Consider the following 21,686-nt stretch of genomic DNA (forward strand, 5'->3'; position numbering starts at 1 on the left):
CAGACAAAACAGAGAACAAACAAAATACAAAACTTAAGGATTCCCATTTGTGAGCAGTTTTTTTCATGTGAGGTATCTATAGCCTCACGTATAGTTATAGGTATAGTAATGATTGATTTCATTATTGTTTAGTCTACTAAAGCTATAGCATCAATTCTTAGGATCTTATCATGGGTGCTGTGCTAACTAGTGCTATTTGGGAAGTCTCAGCAGCTAGAATTAAGATGCTGGGTTTTAATATAAAAGCTGAGTCTTAAGCAACAAGTTTTTTGTCTGTGTGTGTTCAGGAGGAGCTTGGAAACATGACTGAGACATTGAGAAAACACCAGTTTTTGATTTTAAGATGCATTTAAATGGTTAGTGTTAGAAATACTGGTAAAATGCTCGTGAGATATATCCAGCCTAACACAAGGCTCATGAATCCTTGGTGCGTAATAGCATTTTCCTTGTTCAGCCTTAGAGTTTACGAAGTACAGAACTGTGATTAAATGGGAATCACCTGCTATGAACCTCCACAAAGCTGAAGTGGTGGAAAACAGTGTTTTTCACTGCAGCTGCTTTGGCTTCTGGAAGCTTTGCTGCCTCGCTCTGGCCGGGGTGGAACCTTTCAGAGTCACGCATTCTGACTTTGGGAGCCTGCTGTGTGCCAGGCCTGAGGTCAAGGAGCTCCTGTGCACCCAGGCTGGCGGAGCAGGGCTGTGCTGCTCCTGCTGCTCTCCTATGGCCACTGCAGCTCAGCAGCCGGGGACGTCCTTCAGGGAGCTGCTGACCCCCGGTCTGGACAGGAAGCTGGCAGGCGGCTCGCTGCAAGGTGATGAGGGGAAAATAGATTAGTCTGAGACAGAGCGAGTCTCAGAGCTGTCACGGCGCTTTAAAAAATAAAGCTTGAGGTAAACAAAGCAACAGGCCTGCTTCTGCGCCGGCTGTGGGATTGCTGCTGCCAGCCTTTCCAGCGGGCTCAGGAATTCCACCTATTTCCTACCCCAGCTCTTGCCTGGCTCCAGACACTCCCTGCAGCTGCCCACATGGCCAGCGCTAACTGCTGCTCCATGAAGGAAACTGAGGCACAGACAGGCAAAGCCTTTGCCCTGAGCACCCAGCAGCACCCAGTGGCCGTGTCCCCCAGCTGGTTACACGATGGGAACGAGTTATGGCTTCTTGCTTTGATGCCCCGCTGTCATGATTTCTTGGTTTGTGCGTTATTCTTGCATGTTTTGAATTTCCTATCTTTAGATTGCAGATTCTTTAAACACCTGATGGCTTAATACTCCTGAGATGCTGGATGATTTTTGTCGTCTTCGTTGTTGCTGGTGCAGAGGCAATGCCATAAGCAGGATTCTGTTGTTTGAGGCATTAGTAATGGTTGCGGCTAACAGAGGACTTAGGAGGTTTAGCAAATGCATGGCAAAGAAAAGGAAAGAATAATGCCAAAGCTGCAGGGGACCACAGGTGTGATGGCATCACTGCTTAGACACTTCCAAGCAGGATCGTTTCCAACACCAGCATTTTTCACTTTTTGTTTTTGAACAAATAAAGAGTTGACACCCTGCCAAGCACAGCACCTGTGTGCCCAGCAGCAGCGCCACTGCTGTCCTGTGCACCCCGTGATGCACAGCATGGAGCTGAGCCTTTGCTGCCCCTGTGCTGTCAGCAATTCCTTTGCTGGCTCAATTTGACTCAGGTTGGCTTGACATGGAAGCTAATCTGCTACTCATCTCCTTTTTGAGCTTTTCTGATAGGGAATAAATGATATGTGCCTCCCCTCCCCTCCCCCCCTTTTTTTTTCTTCATGTTTTTGTGTTAAAAGAATGGATGCAGTGGTGAATAGAACCCAAACCCAATCCCTCCCTCCAGCTTCTCCCCTGCACAGCCAGGCCCTACCTGTTGCATGGCACCGTGCAGCCACAGCTCCTTCCCCTGCTGGAAGAGAAGCCATTCCTTCCAGAAGAAGCATGAAAAAATAGCATCCTGTCTGCTTTAATCCCTGGCTCCCACTTCCACCACGAGTGACCGTTAGCCATGAAAATTCCAGTAAACTTTATTGGCAGTAAAAAATGTTGTATATTATTTGAAAACCAAAAAAGGCAAGAAAAATGTTATGGGACTGTTAAGAGTCCACAAGGAATCCTCATTTCTTGTTTGCTTTGGGAGTTGCAGCTGGTCTGACATGAATACTGCCTTACTTGATGCTTTGCAGTACTTTTATAGAAACTGAAGTAATTGCTTCTGGAGTGTTATTCCTTGAGTTTCTTCAGATAATGTAATTTGGGTGACAACAGTAACTGAGTGGTCAGTTTTGCCTTAAAACACTCATATTGACACAATAGGAGCCTTTCTTTAAGAATTTAAGCTCTCAGTTCACTAATGTTTTGTTTCTCTAAGACCACCACTATCAATGAGATTGCCTTGAGACTTTGGGATGAATGGGTGGAGGCTCTAAGGAGGAGGGCATGCATTCCCCATCTGTATCTGCTGTCTTCTTCCACTCTCGTTTTCTCTGTGGTTTTCAGAATGCTGAAGTATAAGATGTGCACACATGTACAACATGGACACAGTGGGAAAGGCCTTAATTGAGATACGGGTTTTTATCTAAAACAAAACATCCATGACAACGCATTTTTCTTCAGAACGGTACGTTTTATGTTGTTTTGGCTGTAGTTTAATTTTTCATTCAAAGAATTCTTCTCAGTAAGTTTCTATAGAGATATGGTTACTATGAAAATAGAGGAATCAAGCTCACACCTGTTCTGTTTGTGTAGCCAGATTGTTTCTCTGCTTTTGAAACTTGGCTCATGTGTCACCTACCTCTGTAACCAGATAGGTAATGTAATACATCGTATTATGCTGTGATGAATCAGAAGATGATTCAAAGACCTGTGTTTTTAGCACACTGTGCTTAAAAGAGGAAGGAACAGGAGCTCAATTTGATGTCTATTTTCCGCTCAGTGGCTCCAGATTGATGTGAATTACACTTCCTCCATCAGATTCTGTTTTAGAACTGACTCGAGACCCAAGTGGGGGATGTTGATCCTGGTGTCACACTCACATAAGTAATGGGAGTCTGCATAGGGCACCTCAGTGTGTTCAGGATGGCTCAGAGGAGAACTGAGCGATGGCTTGGGGAGTTCCTCGGGGTCTGTGGGCCCCCCACCCCACCTTGGGAGCCTTGCCATGGCATGGAGCTGCTGTCTGCATCCTCAGTACCTCGAGTTGTAGCAGTTCGATTCAATTTTTTCGTTGGATTTCCAGTGTGATCACTTTGTCTGACATGAAGATAATTGTCTAGACATCTGTTTAAAAAAAGAAAAAGTCTCTCCATCCTGCTGTCTGAGAGTGCAGAGCACGAATTCAGATAGGCAAATATTGGGCATATGAGATTGATCTGGAACCAATAATGTCGAAGATAAGTACTTGTACTGGACCCTGAGAGCTGCAGAGTCCTGCATAGCTTTTAGATCTTGCTGCTGCTTACCTGTTCGCTATTGACGGAACTGGAGTATTCCATTTCCCCAAGTGCCTTAATGGATTTGGTTTTTTTTTAAACAGGCAGCTGTTCCTGGGAGGGGTGCCATTTTTTTGTTGGTGTTAGCTTGTTTTGTTCTCACAAGAAAATATCATCATCCTCCTATTCACTGCTCTCCGCTTAAGGAAGAGAGTGCAGCATGTATGAACTTGGCTGTTTGCCTCGTTATTTGCAACGTGCCTGTAAGGGGAGCAGTTCCCAGTTTTTTTCCTAAAACCTGTATTCAGTTTGCTGTCTTTACATTTCTTCAGCTCTCCTAGAGGGCAATAATATCAACTTTCATATTGATATATTTGAGACCTTGCCTTGTCCCTGCAACTTGTTAGCACACAGCTGAGCATCCTGTCTTTCATGCAGTCCCTCAGTGAAAGAGTTTGTTCTCCTGCTGGAACAAACATCCCTGGAAACCTCCCCTAGATCAGCAACAGCAAGTAATTCACAAGCAACCTTTTCCTCTTTTTTTGCATTGGAGTAAATTAAAAGGCCCCAGACATCACAGTGCAATGTTCTGACAGGAAAACAACAGAACAGCAGAAAGTACAACACATGGCAGCAAACCCAAAAGAACCCTGCAAATCAGAAATCGCCTGGGAGACATCCGTGGGATCACTTTGGGCTGATACATGTTAGACAGGCAATTCAGAGCCAGGAGTCTGCTCCAAAGAAACAGATATCTAAAGGGGGCAGAGGCAGGCAAGAGGTGCTGGTGTTTCTGTATTGCAGGTGGGCACTGAGCAGAGAGCAGGCAGCTTGCCCAGCGTCTTGCAGGAAGTCTGCAGCAAAATTGGGAAATTAACCCAGATCCCATGAATGCCCTGCCTCCTGGCACAGTCACAAACCTCTCTTCCTCTTTGGTACAATTTAGATTCCCAAGTTTCCTGCAGTTCCCTTAAATGATTTTCAATAGCAGACTTTGCCCTTGGAGGAGGGGATGAGACATTGTATAAGCCTTGCATTATGGAAGTATTTTGTTGTTATTTAGCTGAAAACTCAGAGTCTTCTTTCAAATGGGTTCTTCTGGATTTATTTTTGAAGAACTTTGATAAACATGTTACTGAATATTTTAGATAGCTAAGAGCAAGTCTGTGACCTTTCTGACTATGATAATTGGTTAGAATTGAGTAATTCCTTATGAAAATATCTGCTGTTGACTTTTTAACCCATTTGAGGAGCAGTTTTTGGAATTTTTCCATTTGGCTTCAATGGGACTTGATTGATACCATGATAGTACGCTTTCCAACTGAAGTGGTTTTAGCCTGTTTAAAAACAGCCTACATTAGCAAAAGGATTTTCACATCAAAAGCGTTGTTAGAACAGTGAAATCAGTGCTTATCTATTGCTTTGCCTGATTCCTCAAGGCAGCAGCTTTGAGAAGAATGAGTGAGATGGAATCAGGGCTGAGATTAACATGAAACATTTTGCTGGAATGCAGGTATTTTTAAGATACTACAATGAAAAAAAATAAGAAGAAAAGGTTAGAATGAATAATTATTTCCATTAAAGGGACGTGGCTATTTCTATTAGGTAATACTGAGCTCCTTTCCCATTAATGGTAATTTGCCAGAAAAGAAAGGTACATTACATAAATATTTCAAAGTAACCTGGGCAGCAATTTGACGATATTAAGGTTTCAACTTGACAGCCCCAAGCACCTTGATTCATCTTAACTGCCAGTAAGATCTTAACTGCAAACAAACACTTCACTTGAATAGGACTGACTTCAGTCAACCAAAATGAGTTTCATTCTACACAACTGAACAAGTATTACAGACCAATCAATGCTTCCTCGAGAAGGTTCGTTATCTCAATTGGAAGAAGAGCATATAGGGGTGGACATATGAAGTAAACCAGAGCCATTTTTCTAAACAAATCCTGGCTTCGCAATGCACACACAGGCAAACCTGTATTTCATCTGCGCTAATCTCAGAACAGCTCTGTTTGGATTTGCTGCTGCTTCCCTATGAGTCAGTGCAGCACGCAGGTCTGTGTGGTGTGAGGGGAAGGGTAATGAAGGCTAGCAGCTGAAATAGGCAGCACCAATCACTGGGGCAGAGAGCTGCTTTGCTGAGAAGCCCAAACCTGCAATAAGTTAACAGAAACCTTCCTGGTGACTTTGTTTGGCCTTCGGATGAGCAGCTGTGGGATGGATGTGCTGAAGGATTTGACACTCATTGCCAGGGGACGGTCACTGAAGGGAGTTCATGGCTGCAGAGCAAAGCCCCATCTTCGCTTAAGCTTTGGGTTTATAGTGTTCATGATGCCACTTATCCTGGACAATATGCAGGATGCAAATTTATCTGACCAGGGGTTTTGTTGGTTTGAAAGACTTGTCACTACAGAATACAGTTATTGATACGTTTTAGCTGCAGAGCTGTGCTAACATCGTCTGTAGCAGATGAATAAAGTTGGAGGAGCTGTGGTCAGCTGTTGGAAAAAGCCACTCGATCCTGGGGAAACAAGGCTGGCAGTGAGGCTTCTGCAGGGACCTGGGTTTGCCTGGGCCATGACTGTCATGCTGCTTGTTTCCTCTTCTCCCCCATTCTTGATACTGCTGCTCAGAAATGAAAAGCAAAGTCAAGATGCCTGTCTGAGTTTAACAGATGCTGATCAGTGAACCCTTCCCACTCTTGGCATCTTTCTTGTTTTCCTCCTGCGTGTGCCCATGTATGCATTTAGAGTCAGTAACCCTGTTTTGGACCTTCCTTCTGTTTTAAAGCTTCCAGTTTCCAGAGGATTCTGTCTTAGTCGCTTTGAAGTGTTGAGTTTCTCCCAGTCTTTGTTGGTCTCTCTTGATGAAATAGAAAAGTACCTTTCCATCGACTGCAGGGCCTGCTGGAAGAAAGGCGCTGAGTTCTCAGGCACATTAGGGCTCAACTGCTGTTTCTGTAGCTCTAGCGAGTAGGTTGTGGCACTGTCAAGTCAAAATGGAGGGATGTAATGGACAGAAATTGTTGTGAAATTGTTGTGAAGAAAGTAGTGTTTATCTTAGATCTTGTAATTTGCTCAGAGCCTCGTTTTGTACACCTATTTGACATGCATGTGCTCAAAGGATTCATAAAACATGGGTTGCAATGATTTGTGGTCATTAAAGATTATTCTAATCATTGTAGTAATCCTGGGGACTGATATATAAACTCTACATAAACAAATGCCAAGAGACTGTCTCTATCTTAAAGAACTCACAATCTAAATAGAGAAAAAAGGCAAACAAAGGATTATCATCACCAGGGTTGGGTGGAGCTAAGAACAAACGCAAATCTCCTGCGTTGCCCTTGCAACGTGTCCCTTCTTGCTTGCTCAGATCATCTTTTTTTTTTTTTCTTTTTTTTTTTTTTTTTCCTTTCTCCCCAAGTAAAGGAGATTTCATGCCAGTGGTCGGGCGTGCTTCCAGCTTGGATAACTGGGTATGTTTACACTGTGTGTTGGATAGGTTTCCTGAGCGATCGGAGGTCTGAGCCAGTCAGTGCCCTGGGCATGAAGCAGCCCTGCGTGGCCTCCAGACATGCCCACAAGCTGTCTGGCTGCCCTGGCTTCGCAGCCATGCTGCTAGGAGGGTAACTGAGCTGCTTCCAGGCTCAGGCTGGTTCATCCCTGAGCAGCAAGCTGCAGCTACTGCACCACACCACATCTCGTACTTCCCACTGACTGGCTGTGTAGGAAGACTGGCTGTAGGTACTGACCGTGAGCCATGTCCTCTAGTGGGTTCACATCCTCCATTTCCTAGGCTAATCTGTCATAAAATACTGCTGTTTGCTGTTACATTGTTTTGCTCACAAGGTCTGCACAAAGGTCTGTCGTTTTGCTGTCCTTACCACCACAGTAGAGTTCATCATCAGTCTTTTAAATCTGTGTTTTATAGGACAGGTACAAGAGTTGATAGCTGCCTAATTTGGTGATGTCAGGATCAGTGGTTAGTGTTTGTAGAATGCTGTAGGAAGGCTAGGTGGTACTCTTGAGCTGGATTTTGCCAATGCTTACCCAACTGGGAAAGTGTGAAAATCAGTGGAGTTACTCGTCTCTGTGCTGCAGGATGGCAGAAGGTGCTCTGTTGTTCCCAAAGCTCAGGCTAGAGTCAGCCAGGAAGACACTTCAGCACATGGTTCATTTGAGGCATGGCCTTGCTTTGCTGAATGGGGACAAACTGAAGGGCATGGTCTGCTGACCCAGAGCTGTGGGGACAGATCTTGAACTCATATTCTCTGGGTAACTGCATTGGATGAGAGGGTTTTTTGCCTCAGGCTGGGCATCTTGTGGCATCAGTGCACCAAGGAACTCACTCAAGGAAGCAGGGGATGGTCTGAGTGCCCATGTGTGCGCAGCAGCGCCTGCTCTGCCCTGTGCTGCCTTCTGTAGAAGACAAAAATATCTCCCACCCTGGTAGGACAGAATATGCTCTCATGGGGAATACTGTCAATGGTAATACTTCCCCTCTGGGGTCCGTTGCGCTGCTGAAACGGGTAGCACTCCCAGTTTGCTCAGTCATTTCTTTAAAAAGTAAGTTTTGTTCATCAGAATTCAAAAAGCAGTTTGGTAAACGTTACTGACTGATGAGGGTTTGGAGATTGCTGCTGAGTGCTCACAGCTGGGGCACGTGGGATGGGGAGCACCTGTTGGTCGTGAAGTTCTGCAAGGTACAGCTCTCCTGTCAATGTTAATAATCCTTATTAGCTGTTTATTGAATATCTTTTATTAATGATGTGACCCTTAGTTGCCCTAAGGAGAGAAAGGGGCTGGCAGGTGTGGGTGAGATTTTGGCAGACCGTTTCAGAAGGACTCTGGAGTCAGAGCAGCAAAGCAGCTCGAGCAGAGCTGTGGCACCAGTGGTTCCCTGGGCTGCTGAAGCCCTGCTAGAACAGCTCAGTGGATTCAGGGCCCAGCTCTGTATTCCCACCTGGTTCTCTCCTTCAGTTTGTGGAGGGGATTGGACGGCTCGGCTGTTCTGAGCTGTCTGTACTCTCCTTCCTTAGTCTGTGTAAACACTGCCTTTGGTTTGTAGCAGCCTGATATTTTTTTTTTTAAGGGTATATAGCCATTCAGGATAAAAATAGGAACTGCTCTAAATCTTTAGATGCCAGCTTAGCCTTACAGTCTGGTCCTTGATTCCTGTTGAAAATGGGATTTAAGCTTCTGTCTCTTTAAAGTGTCCTTAAAAGGTTTACTCCTGGACAAGTTCATGCTCAAACTTGGAAAGTTTGCCATCCGTCCCTCATTTGACCATACTAGGTATTTCACCAAGAGGGAATTAATATAGGGAACAACGGGAGATGATCTGGGGGAGAAACAGCAAAAAAACATTTGAGGACAAACTTAAACTGAATTCTGAGTCCCTAGGAAAATACTGTTTGATGCAGAGAAAGGTAATGCTATAAATGAAACGATATTATAGCCGCTATGCTGTATGTTTTGCTTTAAAGTCTCTTGGCCTGGGAGCTTCCTTTCCAGATACTGAAGCTGTGTACGTCGTGCATGTGGCTGTAGGCTCATATGGTCCCCATTGCAGTTACTCCCAGCCAGAACTGTACTGCTCTGGTATGATATGTGCAGTCTCACACAGACATGTCAGTCTAACGGCCTGTGAAAAGCATTACAGATTATTGATAATAGGATTAAGATATCTGAGCGTTTAATTCCGTGTTCATGTGTTTCCAAGTTGTTCCTAAATGGAAGAAAATTTCAGTGTAAGAAAGAGAATACTTAAAAGACTGAACTTCTCAACCCAGCATCAAGAGGGATAAACTGTATTTAAACAATATGTTTAAATAAAGCCTGAATTGATACTGATTCATTCCAGATGAGACTCTGGGATCTGTAAGATGTGTGGGCTTGCTGTACTGTACTCTAAACTTTTTTATCAGAAAGAGTCAACCTCTGTGCTAAAACAGGTATCTGCAGGACTTTGCCTTGTGAATCATGAGCACAGCAAACAGTGGTGGCCCTGGTTTCTGCTCAGCTTTGCTGTATGCTGGGAGGGTCCCTCTTGCTGCTGACAGTGCAGTCAGTGAGGAGCCCCACAGGCTGCTTCCTGGGTCTGAGAGGATGTTCTGCAAGTTGTGGAAACTTCCTTTGCTTCAGTTTCTCTGGGATATGAGAACAGCAGTTTCTCAGTGAATATTAGGGTGAGAAACATTCTCACCACACAGATGGAAAGTGTTACATTCCAACTCGTTGCACTCTCCAATATCCTTTTTGTCCCTTATCTCAGCATACAGCTTTGTAGACTTTTATTAGTGTATTTTCTTTTTCATTTATGCTCACTATATTACTATAATATTATTGTGCAATGGTGTCCTATTGTCCATTTATTTCTGTCTTCCTTAAAAGACTTGGCAGGAAGACAAGCATGTTCCTTTTCTCCTTGACTTGTCAGTATGCTTCCAGATAGCCATAATAAGCTCTTGGGTGTGTGGTAAAGACCTTTATTTGGGGTGGTGTGTGAGCATGGTGTAATTTTTAGTGTGCTTCTGTGGACTTCTTTTGAGTAGAGGTTATTTTCCAAGATCAAAACGATACTTCTGCAAAGGAAACCAAGCACAGCTTGTTTTCTTTGATGGGTGGGAGTAAGGACGTGGTCTGGTTAGAGGTGATGGCCTGACTCATTCCATGGTAGAGTTGCATCTTAGTGGCAGCGTGGTGGAAGGGATGCACAGGGCTCCCTGTGTTCCATTCTCCGTTCATTTGGATGATCAGTGTGAACACTTGTGAGACAGCAGCTCGGGGAGACAGAGCCCTTGCGCTGTGCTGGTGTTGAGGGTGGCAGAACTGATTCCATCAGCTACAGAAACAGAAAACTTTTCACTCTGGAGAGATCCCCAGACAAGCTAACTTTGGTGACCTTTCCTGATAGCTGGAACAAGAGATCCACACCATATGTATTTGTCTGTATTTGTTTATAAAAGCAGACTCATTTTGAAACGGTGATCTCATCTTTTTGCTTTCCTGGGATACATTAATTTTCTTCAGTGTATGTGGCTGCTGCAAGAAGGACCTTGGCTTACTGTGACAAGAGTAAGAGCCATTACTTCAGAAATGTGAGACCTCTTTGGGTGCCATAAACTGAAGCAGTAATGTGAATGCTAAGATCCGTATTCTGTTTCACAACAAACTGAAGGGCCATAAAAAGAAAGAACAGAGTTTGTGTGGGACAAATGGTTGAGAGAGAACTCATAAACTTAAGAAAAGGCTGCTTTCACAGACAGGAATCAGCTCAATATCTTCCCTTCTGGTGTAACGTTAGAGCAAATCTTACCACTTCTATGAGCTAGGTGCTTATTGGGAGATAACAGTTTGACCGACCATCTCATAGAGGACAAGTTCAAGTTCAAGCCCACGTAATTGCCATGTACAGACCTTATGCTTTCCTTTGCAAGCTAAGCAGTCGTCACGCCTCCAGACATTGCAAATAGCGCATGGGCCTGTATTGGACATATAATGTTATTCTGATCCTTTGATCTTGCACCACAAGCCTCCAAGTCTCAACAAGCCCATCTGAAGCAAGGGAAATGTTTGTAATCTCACCTTGACAGATTTGGAAACTGAGGCATGAAGGTTTGCCTGCCCTGCAGCTGCACACTGGTCAGTGGAAAGCTGAGGCTCTGTTTCAGTCCTGCACAGGACCAAGGTTTCAGCATGAATCATTTGGCTCCAATGCTTTTCATTCTGCCCTGAATCTTCCCTGTGCTCACTGTGTGCCCAGCCCAGCAGTTTCTACAGTTCCTGGGATGGCAGTGTTGGTGCAATGGAAGCCTGCCATGTGCTTGCATGCATCTCCTGCTGCATCCAAGCCCCAGTGAAAAGCCGCCAGCCTCCATTGCCTTTGAATCAAGTCCTCGCTATGCAGTAGGCTGGTTGGTTTGTGTTCAGAATAGAAAATACCAGAGGCAAGTTACTGAAGAATTTTTGCAGTGGCACAACTTGGAGGCTTAGCCAAAATGAGTAGCACTTTCCACTATTGAGATCTAAAACAAAACAGCAAGTGGAGCACCCTGTATTTGGCTAAAAGAAAAAGCAACAACATAGTGAGCAAGCAGGATTCAGAATTTACTAATGTCCCCCTTAGCACTCTTGCCCTTTCCCTCTCTTCCATTTTAGAGAAAAGTGTTGTGAAGCAGCTGTGTTCAATCTTGTATTTGGCCAGCAGCTGTGCTCACAGCAGCAGGTGTCTGGGGTCGGCTGCTTACGATGTGCCCTTCGTCATCTTCCATGATTGGAGAGAGCCACTGCCTGTCTCCCAGTCCTCATAGCAAGGCAGCAGTGCTGATAGGTAGGTTGTCAGGAGTCACTGGGGCTTCTCAGAGCCTTCTCTGTTAAATGGAGATATTCACCAGGTGATCTTGATAAAGCTGGCTCCAAAGGTTCTGCTGAATCTGTGTTGCATAACGTTGACCAGGTCAGTTTTAATGTAGTGAAAATGGAAGCTTTGATCTGCAGATTAATGTGCATTTGCTTCACAGTTTGGAAATATCACTTCAGAAGATGCTACAGAATAACTTCAGCGTTATCAGGTATGAATCTGTAGATTACAGTGATGTAGCTGTGGGAACTGTAGGTGTTGAAGACAGAGAACAAAAGGCTCAGAAGTTAGATTCTGCTTATCACAGGAGGGAAGAGAAAAGTGTGCAATTGGAAAAGTCCAGGTTTGTGGGAAATCTGCGCCGTGTAGTACAGGAAAGTTCATCAGAAATATTTTGTAAGATATTCCCTCCCTTCCTCACATGTGCTCTCAGATCAGCCATCTGCATTCTCAGTAGTAGAAACATGGTTGGTTTTAGATTGGGAAATAGCTTGAATTTTTAGAAAGAGCCTCGTGGTTTGATTCTGTGCTTTTATTAAGATAAATTTAAGAAACCACTTGAAGTTCTGTGTAAGGTAGGATAAAACGTCCTGTCTCATTGCATGATGCTCGCTGGTATTCAGACTGCAGCTCTAGGGGCTGACTGCAGTTAGCAGTGGATACAGCAGTGTATCGGGTGGGTTTCTGTGCTACTGAAGCTTGGAGAAGAGGGCTGCAGGAAACCTGAGGGGATCAGAAGTAACAGGAGTTAAGAGCAAACCCTGGTACTGACTTTCAAACAATTTTGTGATCCTTCTTTGCTTAAGATCTGGTGACTTTGAGAGAGAAAATGATCTCCAAGCTGAAGGAGCTGGTTTTGTTCCCATTGCCTGAGATGTGGAGTGTCTTTGGCAAGTTGGCACTTCTTTTGCACCATAGTAGGGCAGCTGAGTATTAAATACTGTGTTCCCAGCTGCACCACTGATGAGCTTGTGTAAGAGTTGCTGTGCCTCCTTCTGCCTTTGTGCTTTCTGCCCTGCTTTGCATGGTGGTTTTGGTTGTAGATTCTTCAGGACAAGGATTATCTCTTGCTGGGGTGATTATCTGCAGCACGGAATTAACTGCAGGGGAGTTTGCTCTTTTCAAGTGAGCTGCTGACTTGAGGTGACAGAGGGGTGGTTCATATATGATGATGTTATGTTGTTTGCTTATGTGTAGGGTAACAGACCTTGTTAAAAGCACCCTTACTCCACGCTTTGCTGTGTGAATGGAACTTGGGGTGAGGACAGCCCTCTGATTATCAGCCGAGTCAACTCACTGGTGGAAACAAGTCCTAAGTAAATGTGCAGCCCCTAACATGTTTCGTTTCCAGTCTACTCTGAGGCCACCAGATGTTTTTGAAGTGAAAGTAGCTTTAATTTGAAGCTATCCCCAGTGTTTGTTTCCCCTAAAGACTGATGTTCTGATTTGAGTGAACTGTTCAGTTCTCATGGTCTTCCATAGGAGGATGTAAGACTCCTCCCATCTTCTGCAAATTGAGCAGAAACAGTATTTTTATGTTCTAATGTGGGTTTTGGGGTAGCAGGGGCAGGGTAAATCCCACTAATTGTGCCATTCAGTAGATGCAGTTTTGTTTATTTTTTAAGCTGGCACAGAAATGGAGGATAAGCTTAGCTGACCACAAGCCATTAAGTATTATGACTTGAATTGAATACTGAACACTATTGTTAAAGCATAAAGGGAAACTCTGGAATAAATTAACAGGTCATATAATATCTCACATTTCCCAGAAATGTAACAGCAGCTACTCATCTCTTTTCAACTACTTTCCCAACTAAGGATGAGATATTTTTGCACAAATTCAGGGCGTGCAGAAATCAGATATTTACATTTGAACTGGTCAGAGCTGGAGCCATACTCCTCTTGCAGTTGATGAGGAGAAATGAAAACCTTCAGAGGGTGATTTCAGCTTGTCCTAAAACAGCCATCTGGGATTAATTGGTCTCAGAAGGTGCCTGTTTCTCTCCACTGGAGGAGTTGGTGTCACTACCCTCCCCTCCCAAGTAAGGACCTTTCTCGTTTCACTGCCTTGGGTGCTGGAGTTTGTACAGCTCCATAGTGTGTCTGAAGCAGCATGGTGCTAATCACCATCGCCTTGCACTACTGGGGGGGACAGCATATTTAGCACTTGCAGACTTCAGTTTGCCATTGGCAGATGGCTGGGCTCATGCTGCACTCAGCTGATGTGATTTATCCCTTAGCTATAATGTTAGTTTGCCCTGTTTGAGGAATTCTGCACTTTAAAAAATTCATGTTGTGGGCTGGGAGGAGTGGACACAGGTATGATGTCTGTGAGAGGGCACACTGCATCTTTTCTCTCTAGTAGGCTTCTGCAGATGTGAGAACAAAGTATCCCTGGCCTGGTCTGCAAGGTGTGGCTGTGGGACCTGGCTCCATGTTGATTAATGATGGGCAAAAGCTGGTGGCTATAAGATACACTGTTCAAAACACGCCGTGTCGCTGTACCGTGTTATGAGAGCCGCCTTTTGTAGCTCGACTCAATGCAGTAGCCATGCCTTCTTGTTTCTGTGTTTCTTTGAGCTGGGTTAGGAAGGGTTTATATTTGCATTCTGGAGCACTTGCCTCTCAATTGTTCATATTTTGAACAATATTTCTAGGAGGTGCGAAGTGCCACTGAGGCTGGAACCTCTCCTTGTCAGGACGCTGTCTGTTACAAATTCACATTCATATGCGTGCCCTCAGAAACTTGCTTTGGAAGTCTGCAGCTCTTCAGAGTAGAAACTTCCAGGATGAGACCCTAAAAATATAAGTTACACCCAATAATACATACTACTGCTTAAAATAGCACAGTTATAACTGTGGCTGGCATTCAAAGTTTGACATTTTTATTTCTGTTGCCAGGATATTTTTCCCACTAAAAGTGAATTAAAAACATAGAAATCAATGTCTATTTAGACTATTCATTATTATTGCTTCATTAAGTATAAACAATTTGTCAACACATAACAGACGCTTGGAGAGGATGTTTCCTTGCAGTAACACAAATCTGAAATTCTCCTGGCCGTTTCCTAACCTGGCACACTCAACCTTGGATCCAACTGCATAACTCAGAAGTTTTGAAACTAGCCTTCTGAGCTGGGCTTTGAGTAAAGTTTCTCAACAGTATATAATTATTCCCATTATACCTGTCGTCAATGATTCATTGGCCGCTGAGGCACACATATGAGCTATTTTTCTCTTTATGACTTTTGGGGGGGGATGATTCACTGGTTATAAGTGTACATTATCATATGACTAAAGAAGAAAAAAAGACAAACGGAGTGAAGTGCCACTGAGATTTTCCATATGAAAACAAAAAAAAAAGGTTTGGTCAATAAAATAATGATACTCCTCCTATGTTAGGCCAGCAAGCATCTGTAAAACTTCAAAATAGAATCCATACAGCTTTTCCTTTTACACTTCTAAAATGCCAGTGATTTTTGATATGATGGAATCATTGGAGTCCAATAATACAGTTGAGAAGAGGCAGGAGCATATTAGCTTTTCTTCTGCATGGCTTTGCCTGTTTATTCAGCTGTTGGTCTGTCCTTGTGGCTCAGTAGCTGAGGACCACACATGCTGGAAGAGGGCTCTTTCCTCATCATGCACAGGACAAGCAGGCTGGTCATGCTGGCAGGGATGCTCCTGGCACATCTCTGCTGCTGGGACTGGCTCCAGGAGAGGGAACAGATCCAGGTCATTGGCTCCAGTCAAGCAACGTCACTTCTGGGAAACAGTGGGCAGCTTCTGGACGTAAAGTCACCTGGGTCAGTGGCTGCTGAACAGCCAAGCTGTCCCAAGACAACCTTGACTTCAGTTGCTGTGAATGAATGATGTAACCCATAGGTTGAGAGGAAGGTGGATGGCAAGGAAAGTGAAAAACAGAAACAAAAGAAGCCTTTTCCAGTGCAAAATCTGGTCTGCAGCATGAGATGGTCTATTGAGCAACAGGGAAAATGGATTTGTGTGTCACCGTTAGCTTCTGTGAACAAGCCAAATTGCTCTGGCATCAGACACATGATATTTATTCACGAAAATGTGGAATTAATTGCTATCATCCTCATTTTTTAATGGGAACATATTTTAATTTTTGGTTACAATAGTCCCGAGCCTCAGTCAGTGTTAGGGAGAGCCTGTGCTGTGAGGGCCTGGCGGGGAACGACGGCGGGGCAGGGAGTGCAGTGCAGTGATGGCTGCATCCTGCGGCAGCCTCTGGATGGAGGGAGCTCAATTATGTCCTTACGGCAGTTGCATTTATACCCTAAAACATAGATCTAAAGTTAGCTCGCTTCTAGGAAAATTACCTCCTGGACCTTTTGCTTGTGTCACCATCTGAATCATTATATGATTTTGCTCTGGCTTTTTTCTTAAAAGCAAAGGAGGCAAATTCTTACCTCTCTACTCTCTATCTGCAACTGTCTTCATGGCTGACCTGAAAATGAACTGTAGATTTAATTTGCCTCAGAACCACGTTGTTTACCCAGGCTTTCACCAGTGCCTTCTGAAGTCTTCTCCTTTGCTCCCTCCCCATAGCAATCCCATAGAGGTATGCTGGGCTTGGTGTGCTGTGTCCACCTGTGCTGGTGTGTGGTGTTACAGCCAGCAGCACCCAGATCTTCTCTACTTCCATATTTTTAGTGTGTATTTCAGGATGTCACCTACCTGTGCTTTCAACTCTGCGCATCTTTCTGGGTATTGGCTCCTTCCATTTCCCTGATTAATGAAGGATAGACTGCGTCCTCGCAGTTCTTTCATACACATGCAGAAGAAAGAGATTTTTATCTACAGAGGGAGAAATTGCAGATATATGAATTATGTGAGGGGTGAGCAGGTCATTCTGATGCAATTCCATGGAAACAAGCAATTACATTTATAGGCACAGCTGAGTAAGGTAATTTGGAGCACAGCTGGCCAGTAGCAGGGATTTTCTACTCTCTAATCATTGCCATGGACCCACGGGCTGGAAGCAAGCCCAAGTTTAAAGGGTCACTTGCAGGCCAATAAAAGAATATATGTTGGCTGGGAACACCAGACTCAACAATTTCAAAAACATGTTTTTCTTCATCTTGTTGAAACACAAGATTACACTGAGTCATCACTTACATGGCTGGACTCTCACGATCTCACTACTACAAACCTTTTCCCTCTCCCATCTCTTCTTCTGAAGAACAGTTTATTAAACTTACATTGTTGGTTGTTGTGTTGTTGTGTTGTTGTTGTTGTTGTTGTTGTTGTTGTTTTTGTTTCTCCTGGCTGGGGATTTTCACTCAGCTTTTTTGTAGTAGATAACCCAATGCCCAAAGAGTTCTCAGAGTAGTGCTGGGGAGATCTGAGTCAATAGAGCAGGAAAGAACTCATGACTCTTCTCTTGCATTAAGTAGGTGGCTTAAATTTCCAGCTGTTGCAAATTATGCTGGCCCATGACTCCATATGTATTTGCATCTGTTGATATTTGCATCTTCTTTTGGAGATGTGGAAGAGTAAAGAGATGCTGAGGGAACTGTTTGATATTTGCAAGGGTGTTTTGGTGGCCAGTGCAGCCTCTTGATCTTGTTTCTTGGAAGGAAGGGTGCTACAATGCCTGGTCTATTTGAATGAGCGCTGCATTAAAGGTTATAAAAAATGTGGATTTCTCTGCCTCTGCTTTCCAAACCTCTTTAAACCATTTCCTAGATCTCTGGCTGTTGCCTGCAGTACCACTAAGCTTTCTTGCTACTGCAGCACTTCAGGCTGGGCAAAAGCCATCCCAGTTATCTACTAGGTTACCTTGTTTTTGAAGCATACCCATTTTGTTTATTGTGGCGATCCACTGTTCCTCACTCCTTTCCAGGCAGAAACTCCATCAGCTTCTCTCTACTTGCCTGTTGAAATACTGCTGCACAAGTCACTGCTTCACCCTCCCAAACTCATTACTTCAACCAATCTTCATTATGCCGTATTATTATTACATTTACTATAATGTCTGGAAGATTTAAAATGCAGACACGCTAAACAGAGTAAAACAACTTGTTCTGCCCTAGCAATCGTCTTGGTTGCTAGAGACTACTTTAGCAACCTCCAGCTCCATTTACTGACCAAGTCCTTGTCATTTAATAGCACTGTACAAATACTTGCCTGAAATAAGCTTTGCTATCTGTTGTTGGACTGTGTTGCACAACTTTATTCGATACAGTTAAAATTCAGCTGAGATTGGAATGATTTTTTCGTGTGATGCATCCTTTGCTATGATATTCCAATTGCTATTAGGTAATGGCGACTGATTCCTCAAGTCCAGCAGCAAAATGTCACCTCTGTATCCCATTCTTTTAAAGTATCATTATTCCATTTCCATAATATTCATCTTTTGTCTCTGCTCGATCCTCCTGCACCATTACTTAGCAGCCTCTGCAGTCTCTTTGTGTGTTCATCAAAAACTGAGTCTGAAGTATAACAGCTGGATTGGAGCCGTCAGCTTATGGCTTACCTGTCAGATAGTTCCTCTAACAGTGCTGGTCTCACCTTGAAGAAGATTTGGTTGAGTTCTGGAGTTCTGTCTTTAGGGATCTCCGTGCTCTCAAGCTCCACAGAGTTGTCATTTCTCTTTGGTCTTAGGGTACTGATGGCTCTTGAAGGAATTGTAATCTAGAGGATGCATTTTGGGTAGGAGCAGGGAGGCCAGCAGGTCGTTCATGTGGAAGGTAAAGCTCCTTGGGGCGGCTCCCAGGAGAGGCCTGAAGATGCACTTTCCTGCTGCTTTTCTGGGCTCAGTCTCTTTTTCATTGCTCTTCCTTAGCTGCGGGTTCAGCCTTTTGTTTCAGGCCAGCTCAGAAGCAAACCAGATTTTCTGTTATCAGCTTGTACTTTGGCTGGAGCATGCCTTTTATTTGGTTTTGGCTTTTTGTGAGACAGCCTGTTTATGCGCTCTGCCTTTCTCATCTATAATTTAGCATGCTGCAACTCTGCTTCACTTCTGTCTAGTGCTGTAGAATCCTTTTGTTGTCACTGTCTCTCTGTCCTGTCCTGTGTACGTGGTGCTCATTAAAGAGGTACTTTAGAAAATCTGAACTGCATCTCTGAAGCTGTGTACTCGGTGATCCTCCCTGCACTGTGCACCATAACAGGTCGATCTGTTAGGCTGCTGTGTTTCTTTTCACTGGGATTAATTACAGAGTGAGAAGACATGTTCTATGACAGTGAAGTAGAAGAGCAAAATCTTTGCTTTTAAGTTACCTGATCGTGTGGTTTGTGGGGAGGGCTTCACCAGGAGATGTCTTATCAAACTTCTTCTGTGTTTCAATTAGAAGTTTTCAGCATGGCTCTGGGACTTTGACAGATATTCTCTAAGCAGAGTCTATGCTGAATAAAAACCCCGCACTAAAAGAGAGGCTGCTTAACACAACTAGTGCTCAAATTCCTCCTTAAAATGAGGAGCTCATTCCATAAAATCCATAGCTGACATAGATGTCACAAAGTACACAGTGTGGGCAGAGAAGTCAGTTAAAGTAGGGTACATTTAACGAGTTATTAGTAAAATTCTAGTCTGATATAGGGAAAAGAACTAAACCATTGTAGCTGCTTCACCAATGCAGATCATATCTGAGCGATGTGGATTGTCTGATGCCCTTGGGTTCCACTGTCATCACTGACTGTTGACAGTGTAATACAGACTGCGTGATCACATGGGCATGAAACAGCAATGGATCAAGGAAGAAGAATGCAATAGAGATGGGATAACAATATTTAAGAGTGTAATTCAGGAGATGAAGTAGAGAAATGGTTTATACAAAGCAAACTTCAGAAGCAAATGGCAACGATTGCAGTGCCTGAACATCCCAAGGTCTGGTGGTTGTGATGTGTGGACTCGTGAGCAGTGGTGTGAGGCCAGGCAGCTCAGCACCACACAGCTGCTCACTTGCTCTCCATAGGTGGGTTGTGCAGGGAGAACTGGGAGAGTGTGTGAGAACACTTGGGTTGAGATAAAGGCAGTTAAATAGGTGAGGACATTGTTCTGTGCTGCCTTACCTCGTTGTGCCCCTCAGCCCCTTAATGTTTTAACACGTCTGCTCTTCATCTGCAAAGTGAGGATCCGGTATTCCCTTCAGCAGGATGTGAGTTATCTTAAATTATGAATGTCTGCAGAGCACTTTGTAATCCTTGGATAACTCTTGTTTCAGAGCTGCTGCCTTTAAATAGGAGAGCTGCAGGAGTAATGAGAAAGAAGGATGCAGGATAGAGACAGATAAATACTAGACACTGCTTTTGCTTAATTCGTTCCTTTTTTTTTTTATTATTTCATTGTGGATCTGGCCAACAAGAAATAAGAAATTATGTTTGCATCTATTAGAAAAGCATGGCTGGAATGTTAGATTTATTGGCACCAAGATGAAGAAGCAATTTTAGAAAGAGCTCTGGAAATAAATTCATATGTTGGGGTTTAACTTATTCTGAACTCTTCTTCAGCAAGATCTAATGAGCAGAATTGTGCCAGTTATTCATTAATCTTTCCCCTTCTGTGCCTCCTTTAAGACTCTTTGCTGAACGCTCCCTTAGGTTGGCACACGGTGCCAGTACAACTGTAGGGTGGGGATTTTAATACTCCGTTTACTGCTGGGCTGGAGAAATGGAGTGATTAATTCCAAGCTTGTCAAATGAAAGCTCTGGTAAGACCCAGACCTCAGTGACTCCTGTACTTTCCTGCATGGCTGGGACTGAGTGCCTACATGATGTGATGTGGAGGAAAGCTGGAATTGAGGGATTCCAGGAGAACCCAGGGTGATGTTCAGGAATGGCGCAGGGAATATCAGTGTGTTTGTATCAGCGTGCTTCACTGCCATGGCTAGGTGCAGCTCCTCATGCAGTGAGAGCACACTGTGGTGGGCCTGCAGGAATTTCTGTATTTGCAGGGTAGAGGTATGCTGGCCTTCATGGCAGCTCACTGAGCTAACGAAGAGAGCTCAGGTCTTCAGGTTAGAGATGGTCCAGGGTGCAGACAGTGCTTTTACAGTAGCATCTGCATTATGGGATCATCTTATGAGGCCGGATGCAACTGTTCAATGTCTGGGAAGAAGCTGAGCAGTCCCCTCTTGCACAGAATGTCTGTATTCCCCCCCCAGGACCATCCTGAGGCTAGGAAAGTGAGCGCAGGATCTACAAGCATGCTGCTCCTTCCTGTGTTCTGCTCATACAAATTCTACAGATACCCTCATCCTTGGCAAGGCAGGATGGTGGAGATGAGATGATCCAAAAGGAAGGGGGGAGCAGCAGAGGTTAGTGTGGCTTTCACAGGCAACTGTGTATATGCAGTGCTGTAAGTTCATATTCTGACATGTGGATTGAGATTTCTCATCACATTATCAAAATATGATCTGTGGTGATGAGCAGTGATTTAACAGGGTTATGAATGGAGGTGATTTTCACCTCCTTTGCTTTTCTTGATTCTCTAGATTTAGAGAAAAGCCTGACAGATGATGGCTGAGGTTTCTTGCTCCCCACAGAGCTCAGTTGCAGCAAGCAGGGCTCAGCTGAATGTGTATGAGGACTTGGAGGCTGGATACCTTCTTTCCTGAAACCTTTGAGATGCCCAGGAAGTCATAACTTGGAGGTAATTAAGAATGGATCATTAGATAAACCATGTTTATGTGTGAGACAGTCAGCTTGGCACTAGCTTCTAATTCATGCACAGCTGACGCTTAACGCTGCTCAATGAGATCAGTGTGCAATGATGCTTTTGCACTTCGTTCCAAGGAATGTTTCTTCTGCCCCTCCTTTTCCTTTGCCTCTTTTAGCTCTGGTTAACTGCAGTGGAGGAGGTTTACTCACAGAGCTTATTTTGCTTTCTTGTAGTTTTCTTATTAG

The 21,686-nt window shown here is 44.1% G+C and overlaps 1 protein-coding gene across 15 annotated transcripts in view; it reads left to right on the forward strand.

The window, feature by feature from the left end:
• UTP6 (UTP6 small subunit processome component) overlaps positions 1–21,686 on the forward strand; it is a 144,354-nt gene that overhangs the window by 57,158 nt on the left and 65,510 nt on the right. Inside the window, exon 21 of one of the 15 annotated variants that reach the window (XM_048964705.1) lies at positions 2,511–2,631. The exons of the other annotated variants lie outside the window; for them this stretch is intronic. The gene's annotated coding sequence lies outside the window, so the exon portion shown is untranslated. The remainder of the gene's footprint in view (positions 1–2,510; positions 2,632–21,686) is intronic. 15 annotated transcript variants of the gene reach the window in all.

Source organism: Lagopus muta, chromosome 18 (assembly GCF_023343835.1).
Source record: "Lagopus muta isolate bLagMut1 chromosome 18, bLagMut1 primary, whole genome shotgun sequence".
Taxonomy (NCBI): Eukaryota; Metazoa; Chordata; class Aves; order Galliformes; family Phasianidae; genus Lagopus; species Lagopus muta.